The 17,293-nt window shown below is 46.6% G+C and overlaps 1 protein-coding gene across 2 annotated transcripts in view; it reads left to right on the top strand.

Annotated features, from left to right (window-relative positions):
* Positions 1-280: 280 nt before the first annotated feature.
* Positions 281-17,293, top strand: part of CHST8 (carbohydrate sulfotransferase 8) — a 236,064-nt gene continuing 219,051 nt past the window's right edge. Inside the window, exon 1 of one of the 2 annotated variants that reach the window (XM_033157403.1) lies at positions 281-379. The gene's annotated coding sequence lies outside the window, so the exon portion shown is untranslated. Of the gene's footprint in view, positions 380-545; positions 567-17,293 lie in introns of those variants that run through there. The other variant, XM_033157404.1, reaches the window with a different exon arrangement.

Below are 17,293 nucleotides of genomic sequence, written 5' to 3'. Positions count from 1 at the left end.
CAACCCAGCTCGGGCTCCGCTCCATGCGCGCCCGGGTCTCCCGCGGAGTTTCCCCACTCGCTGAGCGCCCGGAGGCCGGGCAAGGAGGAGGAGGAGGGAAAGCAACGCGCTGCCCGACGGAGCCAGACCAGGTTGTTGCTGCCGCTGCGCGAAGACGTCAGGCGCTCGCCGGAGATGCGCGGTTGAGCGCGGGGCTTGCGCGAACAGCAGAGGCACGCCGCTCAGGTCAGTGGCAGGTCCGGGTCGCGGGGCTTTGGGTGCATGGAGGCGCACGCGGACTTCGGGGCAAGTCCCGCGGAGTGTCGTGGAGCTTGGTTCCGGGAAGCGCGCAGTCGGGCGGGCAGGCAGACGCGCAAGCCCGATCCTCTGCCTATACGAGGTACGCTTCTCTCTCTCTCTCTCTCTCTCTCTCTCTCTCTCTCTCTTTCTCTCTCAGAGGATAAGACTGCGATCCGGTACCCACTTACTTGGGAGCAAGCCCTTTTGAATTCAGCAGGTTTCGTTACGAGCCCCGTGGGTTTTACTCCCGCGTAACCCACATGTAAGATCCAGCCGGGAAAGGAGAGGTAACGGGTCTCATGCTTAGGAGCGAGTCACGCAACCTGACGCCGGGATCCCTCCGGGATTTGGTGTGTGTGGGTCGGGGGGGGGCAACTCTGTACGAGCCCAGAGGCTTGATTCTTCTTTACCCTCTCCCTCTTCTTATTTCTTCCCTGCCCTCAGAAAGGGGCTTCCTGGCTGGGGGGCGGGGAGAGAGAGAAAGAGAAAGAAGTTTCTGGAGCTAACGCTTGAGCCTCCAGGGCTGCCCCGCGGCTCCCTCGCGCAACTTTTATTTGTTGGAAGGCAGAACCGCGCGAAGTGCGCGCAAGGCGGTTTTTGCGCTTGGGCGCCTTGCTTGTTTGTGTGTGTGCCGGGGGTGTGTGTGCCTCGGGCCGGGAGGTGTGTGTTTCCCACATGCATTTCTGTCGTAACTTCTGTGCGGAGGTGAGGGCAGGTTGCACGTGTTGAAAGCAGCTGGACGGGGCAAGGAATTTGTTTGAAAAGAAAGTTTGTGACGGGAGCTGGGAAGGTCAGAGTGCCATCTACGCATGCTCAGGGACTTTGCGACCATAAATGTTGGTGATCGCTTTATCTCGAGATGTACCGAGCCTCTAGCTCAGAAGGGTCCGATCCATGTCTGCCATGTGCCCGAGTTTGTAGTGGGAAGGAGCTACTGTTCGGCAACCAGAAATCTGTAAGATGGGGGTGTTCCTAGATGTCTCCAGGAAATATTATTATCCATGCCTTGGATTAATATTCCTATCCAGGATCTGAGGGGAAGGCTCCAATTCCGGAGTGTTTTCTCATAGGGTAGAAATTCATTCCCACCCCCCAAACGGAGGACGCAATGCACTCTGATGCTACCCAGCACACGAATTTTGGAGGGTTTCTTCAAAAGCGCTTATGTGCAATCATCAGGATACTTGGCACCTGTATAATAATTACAGGTAGCTATTTTGCTTTGTTGTGGGAAGGGTCGAAAAGATGGGGGCAAAAGTTTATTAGGAACAATAAAAAATGTGACGAAGTAATGGCATTTATGCATGGCACTTTAGAATATACAGCGACTGTGATCTTGCCATCTTTACAGCAATCCTGTTAGGTAGGTCAGTGTCATTAGCCCCATGCAGCAACTGAGGGTGGCTTGTCCCAAGGCCACCCATTGTAGTCTCTTTCCAAGTTGGTGCTCTCCAGATGTTTGAAACCACAACTCCCACCAGCCCCCCAGGGAGCATTGCCCTGTTAACTGGAAGTTGCAGTTCCAAGCATCTGGATGTTGAGGAAGGCTGAACTAGTGAATTCTTGATGGAAAGCAAAGATTTGAAGCATGTGCTCTTCCCGATTCATCCCTTAGCCTCCTGGCTACTTTGCATATATAGGACCTGCCATCTGACAGCTGGATCCTAGCTGCATTTACTTAGAAGTAAAGACAGCTGTATCCCAGCACACATGCCATCTCCATGACTGAGCTTTTCATTCCTAGCCTGTAACCATTCTGAACAAGACATTCCAATGCAACTGTCAACCTTTTGAAATGCACAGCATGCATCAATGCAAGGATTCGAAATATCTGGGTTCTTGCAAGATGCTTTTTGCAAAAGGGGTATGTCAGAACTTTTAAGGGGTCAGGGCACAACTGGATGGGTGCTGTTTCTGCACCAAACCCAGGGAAATGAATGGGAGATGGGCACAGTGCTCTTGCATAGCTTTCACTCTATTTTCATAGGGCTGGCACAGGAGAACTTTGGGGGGGGGCAGGAGCCTCGCCTGACTTTATCCTTCCTTTTAAAGTAACTTCCACACTGCAACCTCTCCTATCCTATAGGTAGATTCCCCCCCCCCACAAAAATATGGGCCTAAATCAATACACATTATTTGCAAATACATGTCCCTGAATCCCAGCTGAACTTTCTTCCCTTTTTCCCTCCAAGAAAAGTTGCTTTAGGATGGGGCAATTTAGAGCAAAGGCTTGAGGAAAGGGTTTGAGCAAAAGAGATTGTTTGCACCTCTCTGCTTTGGGTGAAAACAATGTGCGTGGTCTGCGTGAAGACTTGGAAAAGAGATGAGGTGGCGAAAGGGTTACGATGTTCCCTCCTTTTGATGCCTCTGCACTCCAAAAAAAAAAAAAAAAAAAAAATTCTGTGTGCATTTCATAACCGGCTAACTAGAGGAGAGTTCAGCAGGTTGATTTCAGGAATGTATCTCACCATTGGAAGCTCAAAGCACATAAATCATCTCTTTTGAGAACAAAGTAGTGTAAGAATTTTTTATATGATCTGGATACATTTATGTGGAGCAAAATGTACAGAGCGTCCAGCCTGGGTGTGCTGCTGGGGCGGATGAGAGTTGCAATGTATTTATTTATTTAATTGCATCTATAGCCCTCCTTTTCCTCCCAGGAACTCAAAGGCAGCACACACAATTCTTGCCCTCCCCCACTTAATCCCCACAACAACCCTGTGAGGTAGGTTAGGCTGAGAGTGAGTGACTAGCCCAAAGTCACCCAGTGAGCTTCATGGCTGAGTGGGGGTTTGACCCCCTAGTCTCCTGGGTCCTAGTCTGACACTCTAACCACTATGCAACACTGTCCAAAACAGCTGGAGGACACCAGGTTGAGGAAGGCTGTGATAGATTGAAAAGTTAGGGCATGGTGTTGGTGCAACAAGCATTGTTGGTTCAATAAATTCCGCTGCTTGGAGTATAGCTGAAATATCCCCCCCCCCAAATCCCATAAAGCCCATACTTAAACAGTCTTGCTGCATCATTCGGACTCCTATCCTTGCCTTCAGCTATCTCACTATGCCCTCACCCATTGCAGCCTTCACCCTGAAAGATGGCTAGGCTGGCCCTAACCACAGCATTTCTTGTGAGTGGAACCTGAGCGCTTTTATTTGGGGTGCTCTTCTGTTTGTTTGCTGACCATGTAGGGCAAGGATGGGCAAAAAGTTAGAGTCCTACTTAATTCACTCTTCCAGAAATAATAAACACAAAACGCAGCCATCCTTTGAAACTCACACTCCTCTCAACTTCACAATGCAATTCTGCAGCCCCCCCAAATGTGTATTGTAGAGAAAAGTATGCACAAAAATGCATGAATTAGTGAAAAAATAATGTAAAATGGGCAATGGATTACAGGAGGAAATCACTGCAAAAATGTGTGCATTAGGCTGAATTACATACACCCGTCTGTTTATATTAGAAAAAAATCCACACTTAAATCCTGGCGCATCTTCATGAGATGATGATGATGATTTAATTGCAAATTGCTGCAAAATGTGGAGAACTGTATTTATGATTGGGGGAAAGAATGAAAAATGGAAAGAATCAAAACAGATGAATCCTAAAATGCTGGTGAATTTTCATGAAGGCTTAAAACGAATATCACAAATAGATGCAGAAATAGGGCAAACTGAGCTGAAGACAGAAAATGAGATGTCCAAATGGGCATGTTTGCCTACCCCTCAGGGATGGCTGCCTCAGCTCTATGTTCAATATGCAGAGGGGCAGCTCAAGTGTATGGAAAAGGCTCGCCTCATAAAAGGGAGCATTACTGCAGTGTTACCCTTTGTACACCAGAGTCCGCTTGCATCTGATGCATGAAGTTACATCACTTTTGTTTTTTAGATGTGTGGGGGGTTTTAGAGGCTTTTATTGATCGTGTGTATTGTAATTGGTTTTAGCATTTCTATTGTATCTGTAACTTGCTTTGACTTATTTCCATGAGTAAAGGTATACACACACACACACACACACACACGCACACACACAGAGTTTTGAATAAAAAGTATTGTTGTATTGCATTAAAGAAAAAAAATCCAATCGTTTACTATCAGGGTGAGATGATTTAATCAACATGGTGTTTGTCTCCCTAGAGATATCCAGGGATGGAGATGGATAGTGGGCAAACTGAGCATATATCAAAAAACTAGGACGCCGCTTGTTCCTCAAGCGTCTTGGTGGAGAGATTCTGTAATTGATACTTAGGGTTAGTTGAACATCTCCTAACAGTTTCCTATCCTGAGTCACGTGGAGTCTGTCTCATCTAATCTCCCTAGTTGCATGTTTACATGGGCCCCTCACATTTATGTCTCGTTTGTTCGTTTTGTCATGCCAATTAATTCTAGTATGTACACTTGACATCTCTCCTGTCTTTTATCCAGCGTGAACAGCACTTGTGCATGACACAGATAATAGAGCAGATGCATAGCTTTGTTGCAACCTGAGATGAGAGCGCTGCACTGATCCGGCATCAAAAACAAGAGCAGTTGTGTCCAAAGGTGTGGTGCAAAATATATTTATTTGTTAGAAAGCCCAGCGTGGTTCAAGTAATATGGCTCTGTCTCAGACATTTCCTTCCTTTCATCCTAAAAACAGCTTCGCTCAAACACTGTCAAGCTTTCTATATGTAAAAATACTACTCTTTTTCTCTAGAAGGGACAACCAATGTAGTACTCTGCCCATTGTCAGGGAGGATGATGGGAGCTGTAGTTCAGCACCATCAGGAGGTGGAGGCAGTGGCGTAGATAGCCGCTTGGGTGCCCAGTGCGGCGTGTGTGTGTGTCCCGCAGCCAGGGGCGGGGCGAGCCAAAGCTGTGTGCAACCTCTCCGCAGGCTCCCCCTCAGCTGTAGGGCCGCTGAGGCTGTGGGCAGAAAAGCAGTGCGGCGCTTGCAGGCAGTCTGCCCGCCGCCTCCCCCTCAGGGGAGACACATGGCTCAGGCACACTGCAGGCTCTGCAGTGTGGCACCCAGTGCCCCCCCACCTCACCTAGCTTCCAGTGGCGTAGGAAAGGGGGTGCGGTGGGTGCGGGAGTTATTATTATTATTATTATTTTAAAAAAAACTGCTGTGAGCCCATTTTAAAATTAAAAAAACACATTTTTTCCATTTTGTCACACACACACCCAGTAATGACACCCGGGGCGGCCCACACCTCCCCCAAGTCACTGGGTGGAGGAGGCACTTTGGCTACACCCGTGAGGCTTGGTGAGGTACCTACCTCAGGCTGGGGACAGCTGAGAGGGGCAACAGAAGACTGTGCCACTTGCCACCTCCTGCCTTTGCTGCTGTTGCCGCCTCTTCCTCTTCTGGGCACTGTCACCTGTTCTTCTCTGGCTTGCTTTTTTTCTCCCTCACCACATTCAGCAAGCCAGGCCTTCCTCAGGCCACTTCCAGTCACCTCAGCCAGAGGAGATGTATTTGGGGTGGGGATGGGTCTGGGTGCTATTTTCTGTTTCACCTCAAGTGGCAAAATGTCCTGTGCCAGCCCTGGTTGGCTTTTCCTGTTCTGTAGCATCTTTTTGATAGAACTGCTCTTCTTTGTCTTGTGATAGATGGTGGTGATGGCTTAGTTTGACATGTGTGGCATTTGGATTATCAGGGAAGTGACGAGTGGGATCTGCAATGGGACGTTGCAGTGCAACCCCCCTCCTACAAGGCACTTGCAGCCAGCCACTCTTTCCCTTGCCCCAAATTCTATTTTCCTTTCCCAACTGCCATTCTACAACCCCATGGCATTCCGCACTCCGTTCCTCCCATCTGCTACATGGCTACTTTTAAGGTGTACTGCTGAAAGAGCCAGATGGGGTCAGAGGGTTGCCATACAAAGGCTTCTCTCTGCTTTCCATTAATGCCACCTTAAAGGCATGCCTCAGTAGGAAACCTTATTTAAAGAGCAGGTATAAGTAACACAGGTCTAGCAAAGGCCTTATAATAGTGCTGTGCTGTTTTTATTATTTGTATCTTAATAAATATGCTCTTATATTGTGTTAATTCTATTGGAGTTCAATTACTTTTGAACAATTATAAATATGGGAAATGGTGAGGCAGTTCCCAGGGGCAATGTGAGGCAATGTGTTTTTTGAGGGGGCTGAGCCTCCTCAATATTCAGGCTCTGCCCCTGCCTCCTCGCAGCATTGTGCACACAACGTGAGGGCATCGCATGATGTCATACACATGACATAATGATGTCACATGGCATTGCACACAGCCCCCCCTCCATCCTACCGTGTTTCTCCTAAAATAAGACACCGTCTTATATTTTTTTTCGCTCAACAAAACACAGTATGGCTTATTTTCAGGGGATGTCTTATTTTAACTGCGTCACATCGGTACGCTGCATAGCCACGCCTCTCCAGGCTCTTTTAATGGGAGGTACCACGTCACTATGGCTTATTTTCGGGGTATGGCTTATTTTTGGGGAACGGCTTATATTTCGCAAATGCATAGAAATCCTGCTATGTCTTATTTTATGGCTATGTCTTATTTTAGGAGAAACAGGGTATTAAGAAGATGGTGCCTCAGTATGGAACCCGGCATTATGGGGTGGGTGGGATTTCAGGGGCCTTTGGATACACTTTCTCTTTTTAGTTTGCTCTGAAACAATAGAGTCACACTGACTTCCTGTGTCAGGGTGAAAGAGACTCTTGACTAGATGCACAGTAATTGTTTGTTTAACAATTTCCCGAACTTCTGAGAGCCAAGGCAAAGCTTTCCTACCTGCTTTGAATAAAAAATTTTTTTGGGGGGAGCCCATTGTTGCAAGACCAAGGCTTTGCTTTAATTGTTCGCTGTGACACAATGGGCAGCCTCCTCTAAGACAGACCCTCCAAGTGTCCCTATTTTTCAGAGACAGTCACAGATTATGACCTGCTTTTCCTTAGGACATCCCTATTTTCATCAAGGAGATATTGGATGGTATGGTAAGACATCCCTATTTTTATTGGAGATATGTTAGTGGAAATGGATTTCTCTGACCCCCAAGCCATCTGAAGGCAGCCCTGTATAGGGTGGTTTTTTAATGTTTAATTTGTTGATATGTTTCTATATGTGGGACGCGGGTGGCGCTGTGGTCTAAACTACAAAGCCTAGGGCTTGCCAATCAGAAGGTCGGCGGTTTGAATCCCCGCAACAGGGTGAGCTCCCGTTGTTCAGTCCCAGCTCCTGCCAACCTAGCAGTTCGAAAGCACGTCAAAGTGCAAGTAGATAAATAGGTACCGCTCCGGCGGGAAGGTAAATGGTGTTTCCATGCGCTGTTCTGGTTCGCCAGAAGCGGCTTTGTCATGCTGGCCACATGACACGGAAGTTGTACGCCGGCTCCCTCGGCCAGTAAAGCGAGATCAGCGCCGCAACCCCAGAGTCATCCGCGACTGGACCTAACGGTCAGGGCTACCTTTACCTTTATGTTTCTATATATGCTGGAATCCACCCAGAGTGGCTGGGGTAATAATAATAATAATAATAATAATAATAATAATAATAATAATAATTGGATAGGACATTCCTATTTTCATAGGAGAAATGTTGGAAGGTATGCTAAGGGCAGGTACTCAATCAGCCGGGTCTTTGCAACAGGACCAACTGAAGGATATAACCACAAAGATTTTAGCAGGGTTGCCTGCTCAGGGAGAAGGCTGGCTGGAAGGAATCCAGGCCAGAATTGGGACTTTGTTCAAAGAGGCAGTGTGCCAGTTCGGGTGTGCGTGTGGTGCTCTGGGCTCGCGGGACCATTTAATTATTTAATCTCTTGATTTCTCATGGCACGCCGGCCATTCTCTCATGCCACGCTAGAGTACGCACTCTCTAGCACGCAGCCGGGGGAATCACTGACCTAAGCAAAGCTCTCCTAAATTAGAACAGTCCTGGCCAAATCCTTGTTATTTATTGGTGGGCTGCCATTTGATGAAAGGATCTCATTTTGTTCGACAACCACCTTCTCATCAATTCCCTTCATGTCTGTGGGATTTGCTCTTTATTCCAGGAGAAGGCCTTGAAAAGCTCTCTGTGCTGGAGAATAAGCTCTTTGGAATTCATGGGTTTCCAAATTAAACTTTGGCTGACACCTGCTACCTCGCCCAGGAGAGGAGAATGTCACTGCGAGTGTGAGACAGACTGGGTCTCTCTTGCATAGCAAAGTGCTTTAAAAAATAGGTAATTATTCAAAGCAGAATACATACAGTAAATGTTTGAGGCCTAGAAACCAAACACAAGATTTAACAGCTGTTTCAAGAAAGAAAGCGAGTTGGGGAATGCTTGGAATAATTAACCTTCCTGGATGCCTTATGCAGAGATGCCTAATCGATAGTAATCCAATAAGCTAAGTAAAATCAAACTTATTACAATGTATGTATAAATGAATATTGGCAGCCCGTCCTTTGTCTTGTCTCTCCGACATGTGAAAATTTAGTACGCCTTAGTTCCCACAAGCTCTGAAAGAATTTAGACAGCACCATAACATAAGGTCGAAGCTTAATTATTTACGGGTGGGCATCAATCAGCTCGTATGGATGATTTATTTATACATTGCCAGGGCCGTAAAGTGAAATGGTGAATTCTGATTTTGCCTTCTTGCTGGAGCAAGGAGGGGCAAGTTCCTTGGCCTTTGGACAATGGTGGAAGTTATTATTATTATTGTAATTATTTATTAAATTTGTATGTCACCATATATCCATAGATCTCAGGGCAGTTCATAACATAAAATTACAAAACAACAACAACAACAACAACAACAACAACAACAACAACAACACATAATTAAAATAGAAACAAAAACAAACCAATAATCGTCCCACTTTAGGATCCCAATATGGGGGCATGAGGGTTGAATCCTGCCTCCGTTGCACTCAAAGCAAATATTGAAAGCCGCTCACAAGGTGGCCCACTGTTTGTCCAAGAAATAATAAAGACTCATCAGAATCCTAGGATTAAAGCGTTCAAAGGGACTCCAAGGGCCATCTAGTTCAACCCTGTGCAATTCAGGAATCACAGCTAAAGAATCCCTGACAGCTTTTGATTAAAAACCTCCAGCAAAGGAGAGTCTACCACCTTCTGAAGTAGTCCATTCCACTGTTGAACAGTTCTTACCCTCTAAAAGCTCTACCTAATGTTCAGTCAGAATCCCCTTTCTTGTATTTTGAATCCCTTTGTCTGGGTCCTATTCTTTCTCAGAAGCAGAAAACAAGCTTGCTCCTTCTTCCACGTGACAGCCCTTTAGAAATGTAAAGATGGCTGGCATATCACTTCTCAAGTCTTCTCTTCTGTGGGCTAAACATACCCACCTCCCTCAACCGTTCCTCATTAGGCTTAGTTTCCAGACTCTTGATCATCTTGGTCTCAGGGTGGTTTAACAAACAATTTCCAGACTGGTTTAATAATCACTCCCTCTTCCAAGAGAAATATGGGAATTGCAACTCTGCGAAGAGAACAGGGGGTCTCCTAATAACTCTCAGCATCTTTAACAAACTACAGTTTTGGAGAAGTGATGGCTGTTAAAGTGGAATTATAGTGCTTTAAGTGCATGGTGCAGATGTGACCCAAGTTGGGGAAGGCTAGATGACACAAGGAAGAGGAGGTCCAGGGGTGCTCTGTTGTTGTAGCCCCACATTTGCCAGAATGTGTCATTCTTCAACCCATAGAATCAGAATATACCTAAACAGGAGCAGTACAGTGTTTAAAACTGTATGCAACTCCTTTCAGAAATCCAAGAAGCTGCTCCGTAAAGAACATCAGAGCATTGCTGGAAATCAGCTTCTAAAGACTGACCTGGGGTTTTCTTTGTCAAGAGGTGAAGACACAGCTGGCCTTTTCCATCTCACAATTAACACCCCCAAATCAATGGCTAGCCTGCTTTTTATGCTTGCCTTGGTCGTAAGCAGGAAGGCTCTGTAAAAACCTTTGTAGCTACCGGTATCTGGTGAGAAAACAGCATTGAATAAGCTGGCTCTGCCTTCGTGGTTTCTGGGCAGAAAAAGGCACAGAACTGTCTTTTGTGCAGGGAAGGTTAATCTGGCCAGGCCTGAAGCTGTTGAATCCCTCCACAATTTGTTGATTACATGGGTGCAAGGGTGCCCCCATAAGATAGTCTTTCTTTTTTGCTTTGGGGTCATAATCAGTCGTTTGAATGAGGTTGACATAGAAAACTACCTGATACGCAGTCAGAACATTGGTCTTACATAGCAGCGTAAGAAGATAAGAAAAGCCCTGCTGGATGAGGCCAATGGTGCATCTTGTGATGGCCTGGGAGTCAGACTCTGATGCTGAACCTGAGGGATCCCAGCCTGCACAGGATTCCCCGCCTCCAGAACCAGCTGAGCCAGGGCCAGGGCTTGAGCTGAAGGATCCCCACCTGTGCTGGATCCCCAGGTGCAGGCATCAGCAGAGTCTGCTCTGGCTCCTGATGGGAGGGAGGACCCATTGCCTGCAGGTGCTCCACTCCCAGCCTCTTCAGAGGAAGCTGAGGCATCCCCTGGGTCCAGTAACCCACCATCCTCTCCTGAGCTACAGAGGCTCAGGGCAGAGAGGCGAAGGGAGTTAAGTGTCTGCAGGAGGAGTGCTCGCCTCCAGGCCCGGAGGAGAGGCGAGTCTCCGGAGGATCGGGACCGCCCTAAGCATAGGGCCAGATAAAAGCCAGCCAGACCCAGCCCAAGTTGCGTGAGCAACTTAGTTGCAAGCGTGTGCTCAACCTGCAACCTTGTGCCTGAACCTGCCTTGGACCTCGACCTGCTCCCTGCCTCGCTCCCCGCCAGACTGACCTCCTTTGGACCCCTAGACCCAGGACTGGACTTGGACCTCGCTTCATGGACAAACCCTTGGGGCCAGCACACATCTATTCCAACATCCTGCTCTCCCAGTGGCCAACCAGATGCCTGTGGGAAACCTGCTAGCATTCTCTCCTCCTCTGGTCTCCAGCAACCGGTATTCAGAAGCCCCACTGCATCCAACTGGGAAGGCAGAGCATGGCCATCGCGGCTAGTAGCCATCAATAGCCTTATTCTCCTCCATGAATTTGTCCAATCTGCTTCTGAAGCCACCCAAGTGGTTGGCCATCACTGGCGCCTGTCGGAGTGAGTTCCACAGTCTAACTATGTGCTACATAAAGAAGTCCTTTCTTCTATCTGTCCCGAATCTTCCAACGTTCAGCTTCGTTGGATGTCCATGAGTTCTAGTGTTAGCACACTGACTGGAAAAGGCTGCCCAGGATTGCCCAGCCCTAAATGGAAGTGCTGGAAAGAAAGCGTGTGCTCTGTCCCTGAGCTGCAGTCCTTCAAACTAAAAACATGTAAGATTCCAGGCCTCATGGGTCTGAATAAAGAACATGGGAAGGTGTCTTATACTGTGTCACAGCATTGGGGTCCCTCTAGTTTGGTCTTGTCTATCCTGGCTGGAGGCATCTCTCCAGAATTTCAAGCAGGGAGATGGTTCTAGCCCTACTGGGGATTGAACTTAGAACCTTTTGCATGCAAAGTGGGTGCTCTTCCATTGAACTACAACCCATTTGCTCTTAACATGGAATATAATACATCCTAACCAGTCAGAGACCACACAGTAAATGGGGTGGCATCGCAGTGCTATTCATCCAATCAGATTTGGCTGTGTGATGATGATGATGTCATTGAGGACAAGTGAAGGCAACTGAGAGTGAGCAACAGAGCAAGTGAGAGAAAAGCAAATGAACGGATAAACATTTTTACAAGGCGGTGGAAAAATCATTTTAAAAGAGAGGGGGGGTTGTTTTAGCAGCCCCAAAAATGTTCAAAAACATCTTCCCTGCCTTCAAACCTTCTGAGGGTGTGATGGGAAGATCTCAAGAGCCACTTCCCCACTTCCCCCGAAAACATTTTCTTTTAGGAGTGTCACTGGGTGTAATTACAGTGCGGGATTCACCCAACTATCCTCAGTCAATTTGAAATGTGAGCTGCATCTTATTTATTTCCTTGAGCTCCAGAAATGTCAAGATTAAATTAGCTGTGGAGGAGAATGAAACGTGAAGAAAAACCAGGGCAGGAAAGAGGGGGAGATGCCAAAGAGGGAAGCTAGGAAGAGGATCTACAAAGAGAGACGCAGCACAAGGCACTTGGGTCTGCGTCTCATTTTTACAGCATCGTAAAGCTGGGAGGGATCCCGGGTGTCGTTTCAACCAACCTCTGCTCATTGCAGGACTGCCGTATATGTCATCATCTCAGGGATGGCCAACATTGCCATTCGGTATATTGTCCTCCAGATCGATAGTCCAGGGACTCCTGGAACCATATTGCAGCAGGTGGTCAAGCTTTAGAATCATCTAGCACAGGCACCCCCAAATTCGGCCCTCCAGCTGTTTTGGGACTACAATTCCCACCATCCCTGACCACTGGTCCTGTTAGCTAGGGTTGATGGGAGTTGTAGTCCCAAAACAGCTGGAGGGCCGAGTTTGGGGGTGCCTGATCTAGCACCACCCAAGAGAAATGGCTTCATGGGTCCTTGTTGAGCCATTATTTTGTTTAGAAAACTGTTAAAAACAACAACCCATACCCTGCCTGTCATGTCATATATGGCATCAGGTGTGGTAAAGCCGAGGTGTGGACAGAACATGTTTCGCAGGCCCCACTGTTCAGCTGGTGGTGCCTGCAAAGTCCCTTGCATAGTCCCACCTGGTGATGAATAGGTGGACAACCTGCAAGGGGGGGGGTGTACAAAGATAAGGATCTGGTGCATCTGCCCAACCCAGTTACCCAACCCTGATCTGAATCCATCATGCACATGTATGAATTTTACACAAATAAACTGTGTATTTTATGGAGATATCTACAGACTCGGGGCAGATGCCCCCGCTCACATTACTTGTCAAGCCCCACCCCCCCATTGCCAGCCACCATACTCTTCCTTTACACCCCACCTAACTCTTCATCCCCTCACAAATCCTTCAATCCCCCATTTCTACCTAGCTCCTCCTGCCCTCCTGATATTCTCATGTGTGCTCTGTGTCTCTCCATCCCTGCTTTATTGAAACATCTGCTATTGCTTAAAACTCTTGTGCTGCCACCAAAGCCTTGCTTACTGGAGTCACACAGCTGAAGCTTCTGGATTACAGTGAGTTTTTGCAAGAACCCCATAAAATGGAGGCTTCTCAGCAATCTCGCGTGTCTCCTGCCTCACGGACAGGATGGCCCTGTGCCTCCTCCATCCTGCAAGGAACAAAGGGCGCGTTCCCCCTTTTTGTCCTGTTCAGCTAGTGACACGACGCTGTTCAAAGCGGGCATCAGGCAAACCAAGGCTCAAGATGGCAGATTCTGCGGATTAGTCATGGCCCAAACAGAGGATTTCACACCTCCTGCCGAACAGGCGTTAAGGGATGAAACACCACCAAGTGATTAGTGCTGTTCTAATTGAGTGGAATAATAAATGTGTGAGCATTACTCACCGGCAGGAACTGGCATTTCTCTCTGCCTTCGGATGAGCAGAGACACATACGCAGAGAAGTATATTCCAGTCAAGCTGATTTTTCCAGCATCAGCAAAGGTTTGGGCAAGGGAAGCCCATTGAGAGGGAATGTGGTAAGGTTGCACTGTGGGTCTGCTGCAGGATTTGCACCCTGAGGCAAAGATAACTCTGGCTATGTACTTTAGGGCAGCAATTCCCAACCTGCTCCCTCTAGTTGTTTTGGACTACAGTTTCCATCAGCTTCCAGACAGCACAGACATGCTGAACACGTGAAAGCTCAAATCGTAGTTGGGGTTAAAGGCACATATAAACCACACTCCAAGTGTCCCCACTGGTTGATGGTCAGTGGAAGGGAGGAAGAGAAGCATCAGGGTGAGAAGGCTTCCTGTCATCATTCCATGGGGGGGGGGGTGCATAGCTCAGTGGCAGGGCATCTGTTTTGCATGCAGAAGGTCCCAGGTTCAATCCCCGGCATCTCCAGGCAGAGCTGGGAAACTCCTGTCTGGAACCCCAGAGAGCTGCTGCCAGTTAGTGTAGACTGTAGACAATTCTGAGCTAGATGGACCAAGAGTCTGACTCAGTAGGAGGCAACTTCCTATGTTCCCCAGTAGGAATTGGGTCTTCTTCAGGAAGTTGGTATTGTATTATGGGTTGTATATATACACACATTTATTACAAATTTCATTTTATTTATATTGAAAACTACTGGGGGTGGGGGCGGGATATTTTTGAAGGTTGTTGTACAAAAAAGAAAACAAGGATTTTCCATTAGACTAGAGCAATTTCTTGGAGATGTGCCCCATCTCTCTGTACAAGTATTGCAATATGAGCAAGACCTTTAAGCTCCTGAAATGATGGAGCTTTCCTTCCTGCAGTTGGGATGGGCTTGCACTTCACTTTCCCTCTACCCAGCTCCTCCCTCCCACCACTTTTCGAGAAATTAACACATCTGATTGGGTTTCTGGCAAGTCCCAAGAAAAAACTGTCTTGGAGGCTTGTCTACATGTATATAAAAAGAAAAGCCCTGGATTGATATGAGAACTTGGCATATTTAACAAACCTTTCAGCGTCATTTTTCAGATCAGTGATAATTTGATGCCCTGGATGGGTGCCTCAAGCCAAGCTTGTGTCAAAATGATATGAACCAGCCAGTTTTCTGACAAGGTTTATAGCCAAAAGGGCCATTAAATATGCCAAATTGATAACTGCACTACACCTTTCACAACACTTCATTTGAAATGGTTATCCGAGGCCCAGTTCTCATAGAGGCTATAAAACTTGCCATAACGATACTTAAGAATTTTGATCTTTGCCAGTTCCGATGCAAATGGACCCGATCCACCCCATTTGGGTCATTTTACTCAGAGTAGACCATTAAGAACATAAGAAGAACCTGCTGGATCAGGAAAACAGCCCATCTAGTCCGGCATCCTGTTCTCACAGTGGCCAACCAGTTGCCTGTGGGAAACCCACAAGCAGGATTCGAGCATTTCCCAGGAACCTGTTGATTTCAGTGGGCCTACTCTGTGTAGTACCAACATTGGACACAACATTTTGGACTTGTGTGCAAACCGGCACTCAGCCGTCCCACCAAATTTTGCAGTTGTGCAAACATTGTGACACAATTCAAATGCATCAAAATGCATTTAAAAGTAAACATTGTTGAGAAAAAGATACATTTAGGAATGTGTACTCGGAAAGAATATGCAGTTGGAGATAAATATTTAAATGTAATTTTGTGTGCGGTTGTTGCTTTAAATGGTAGATTAATCTAGGAATGGGATGGGGGAATAAAGTGTACATATATGATAATGCGGAGCAAGTCAAACAAACTGCAATTCTGGCACACAGCTGCATTAGAAGGAAGCAGGAAAAAGGAGTCATATCTACAGGATGCTGTTGATATAAAACTACATTCACTGACTTAGCTAAGAGATGCTAGAGGAATAATATGAAGAAGCAGAATTACAAAGGTCTGTCAAATTAGAATTATTTAATTTCCTTTACTACAAAGAAGGCACAAAGATTACAATCATCAGCAGGGCCTGTTTTTCCTTCTTCCCTACACCCATGGGAAAACATATATTCATTATAGCCTCCTTCACCATCCTGTTGCCCTCCAGATGATTTCCAAAAGGGCAGCATATTGATGGAGGCTGCCGTGGCGTAGGAGTCCTCCCGAAACGCAAACATGAGAGAAGGGAGCATCAGATAACTGCTGCATCCCTTCTTGTCATAGGACCCCATTCACCCTCCGTCATCACTTCTGCAGCTTCTGCCTCTGGACAAATCAGTTCCTGGCCTTATGGCAACACTCAGTGCCACAGAAATCAAGGAAAGAGCCTAATGAGAGGAGGGTCTGCTGCAGCTCAGCCAATTCTTGGGCCTGCTGGGTTAGTCTACTTACAAATATATAGAGGCAGGGGGCAGGCGTTGTCAAACTGTGGTTTGTGGACTATGATCTTCATTTAGAGGGCCTGTGGATTTGCAGTTAAAGATGGGAGGTGGCACATCCATTGCATTCGGTATTCATATAGTCCCCCCCAGTATAATTTTTATTGAGGTAAGTCACAAAAAGGAATACAGGTAACTTGCATCTTGCAAGGGTGTTACATTCCAGGGATGGTGCATTTATGTAAAAATTGCATATACAGTCGTACCTTGGAAGTCAAACAGAATCCGTTCTGGAAGTCCGTTTGACTTCCAAAACGTTTGGAAACCAAAGCACAGCTTCTGATTGGCTGCAGGAAGCTGCGGATGCCCCATTGGATATTTGGGTTACAAAGAACATTTGCAAACCGGACAGTCACTTCTGGGTTTGCGGCGTTTGGGAGCCAAAACGTTCGACTTGCAAGGCATTTGGGATCCAAGGTACGACTATACTCAGGCCACCCCCTTGGAACTACCTCCATACGCACAATCTTACCTTTTGAAGCCAGAGTGCCAAACGGGTCTAACCCACCTGCCCAAACTCTCTGTCTTGCTTACCGAGCTCTGGGAGGCTCTTATGAGATGTTGCAAGGGCATCCCAGAGCCTGCCCAAGAGCCTGGTAAGCAAGGCAGAGAGTTTAAAAGCCCTTTCTGTGCCGGGAGAAGCCTGCTTTTAAGCTCTCCACTTTCCTTGCATTTAATTTGTGTGATTTCAACCAGCCAGCCTTCAACTGTGTAAAGCTGAAATCACACATATTAAATGCACATAAGTTGCAAGTTAACCTGTACAAGAAAAATAACAGAAATACAAATACCAAAAAAAGCAGTGCAGTAATACTTGGAAAAGACATACTGGTAAATCAGGTAAGGTAGAGTAGAGTAGTTAAAGACCATTAGGGAATGCAAAGATCACATTGTGCCATGGAGGGGGCAGGTCCTAAGTATCTGTATTTGTTGTGTATATGAAATCCATATTGATTTTTAATTGTATTTGTATTGCTTCATTTATTTTTTTTATCTTGTATTTTATGGAATTCAAACTTTAATGCAATACAATATAATTTTTAAAAATACTATACAATTGCTACAACAGGCAGAAAAATCAATGTGATCTGGCAAGACACTCAGT

Source organism: Lacerta agilis, chromosome 8, assembly GCF_009819535.1.
Source record: "Lacerta agilis isolate rLacAgi1 chromosome 8, rLacAgi1.pri, whole genome shotgun sequence".
Taxonomy (NCBI): Eukaryota; Metazoa; Chordata; class Lepidosauria; order Squamata; family Lacertidae; genus Lacerta; species Lacerta agilis.
The sequence above is the reverse complement of the archived record's forward strand: the minus strand, read 5'-3'. Positions and strand labels throughout refer to the sequence as shown.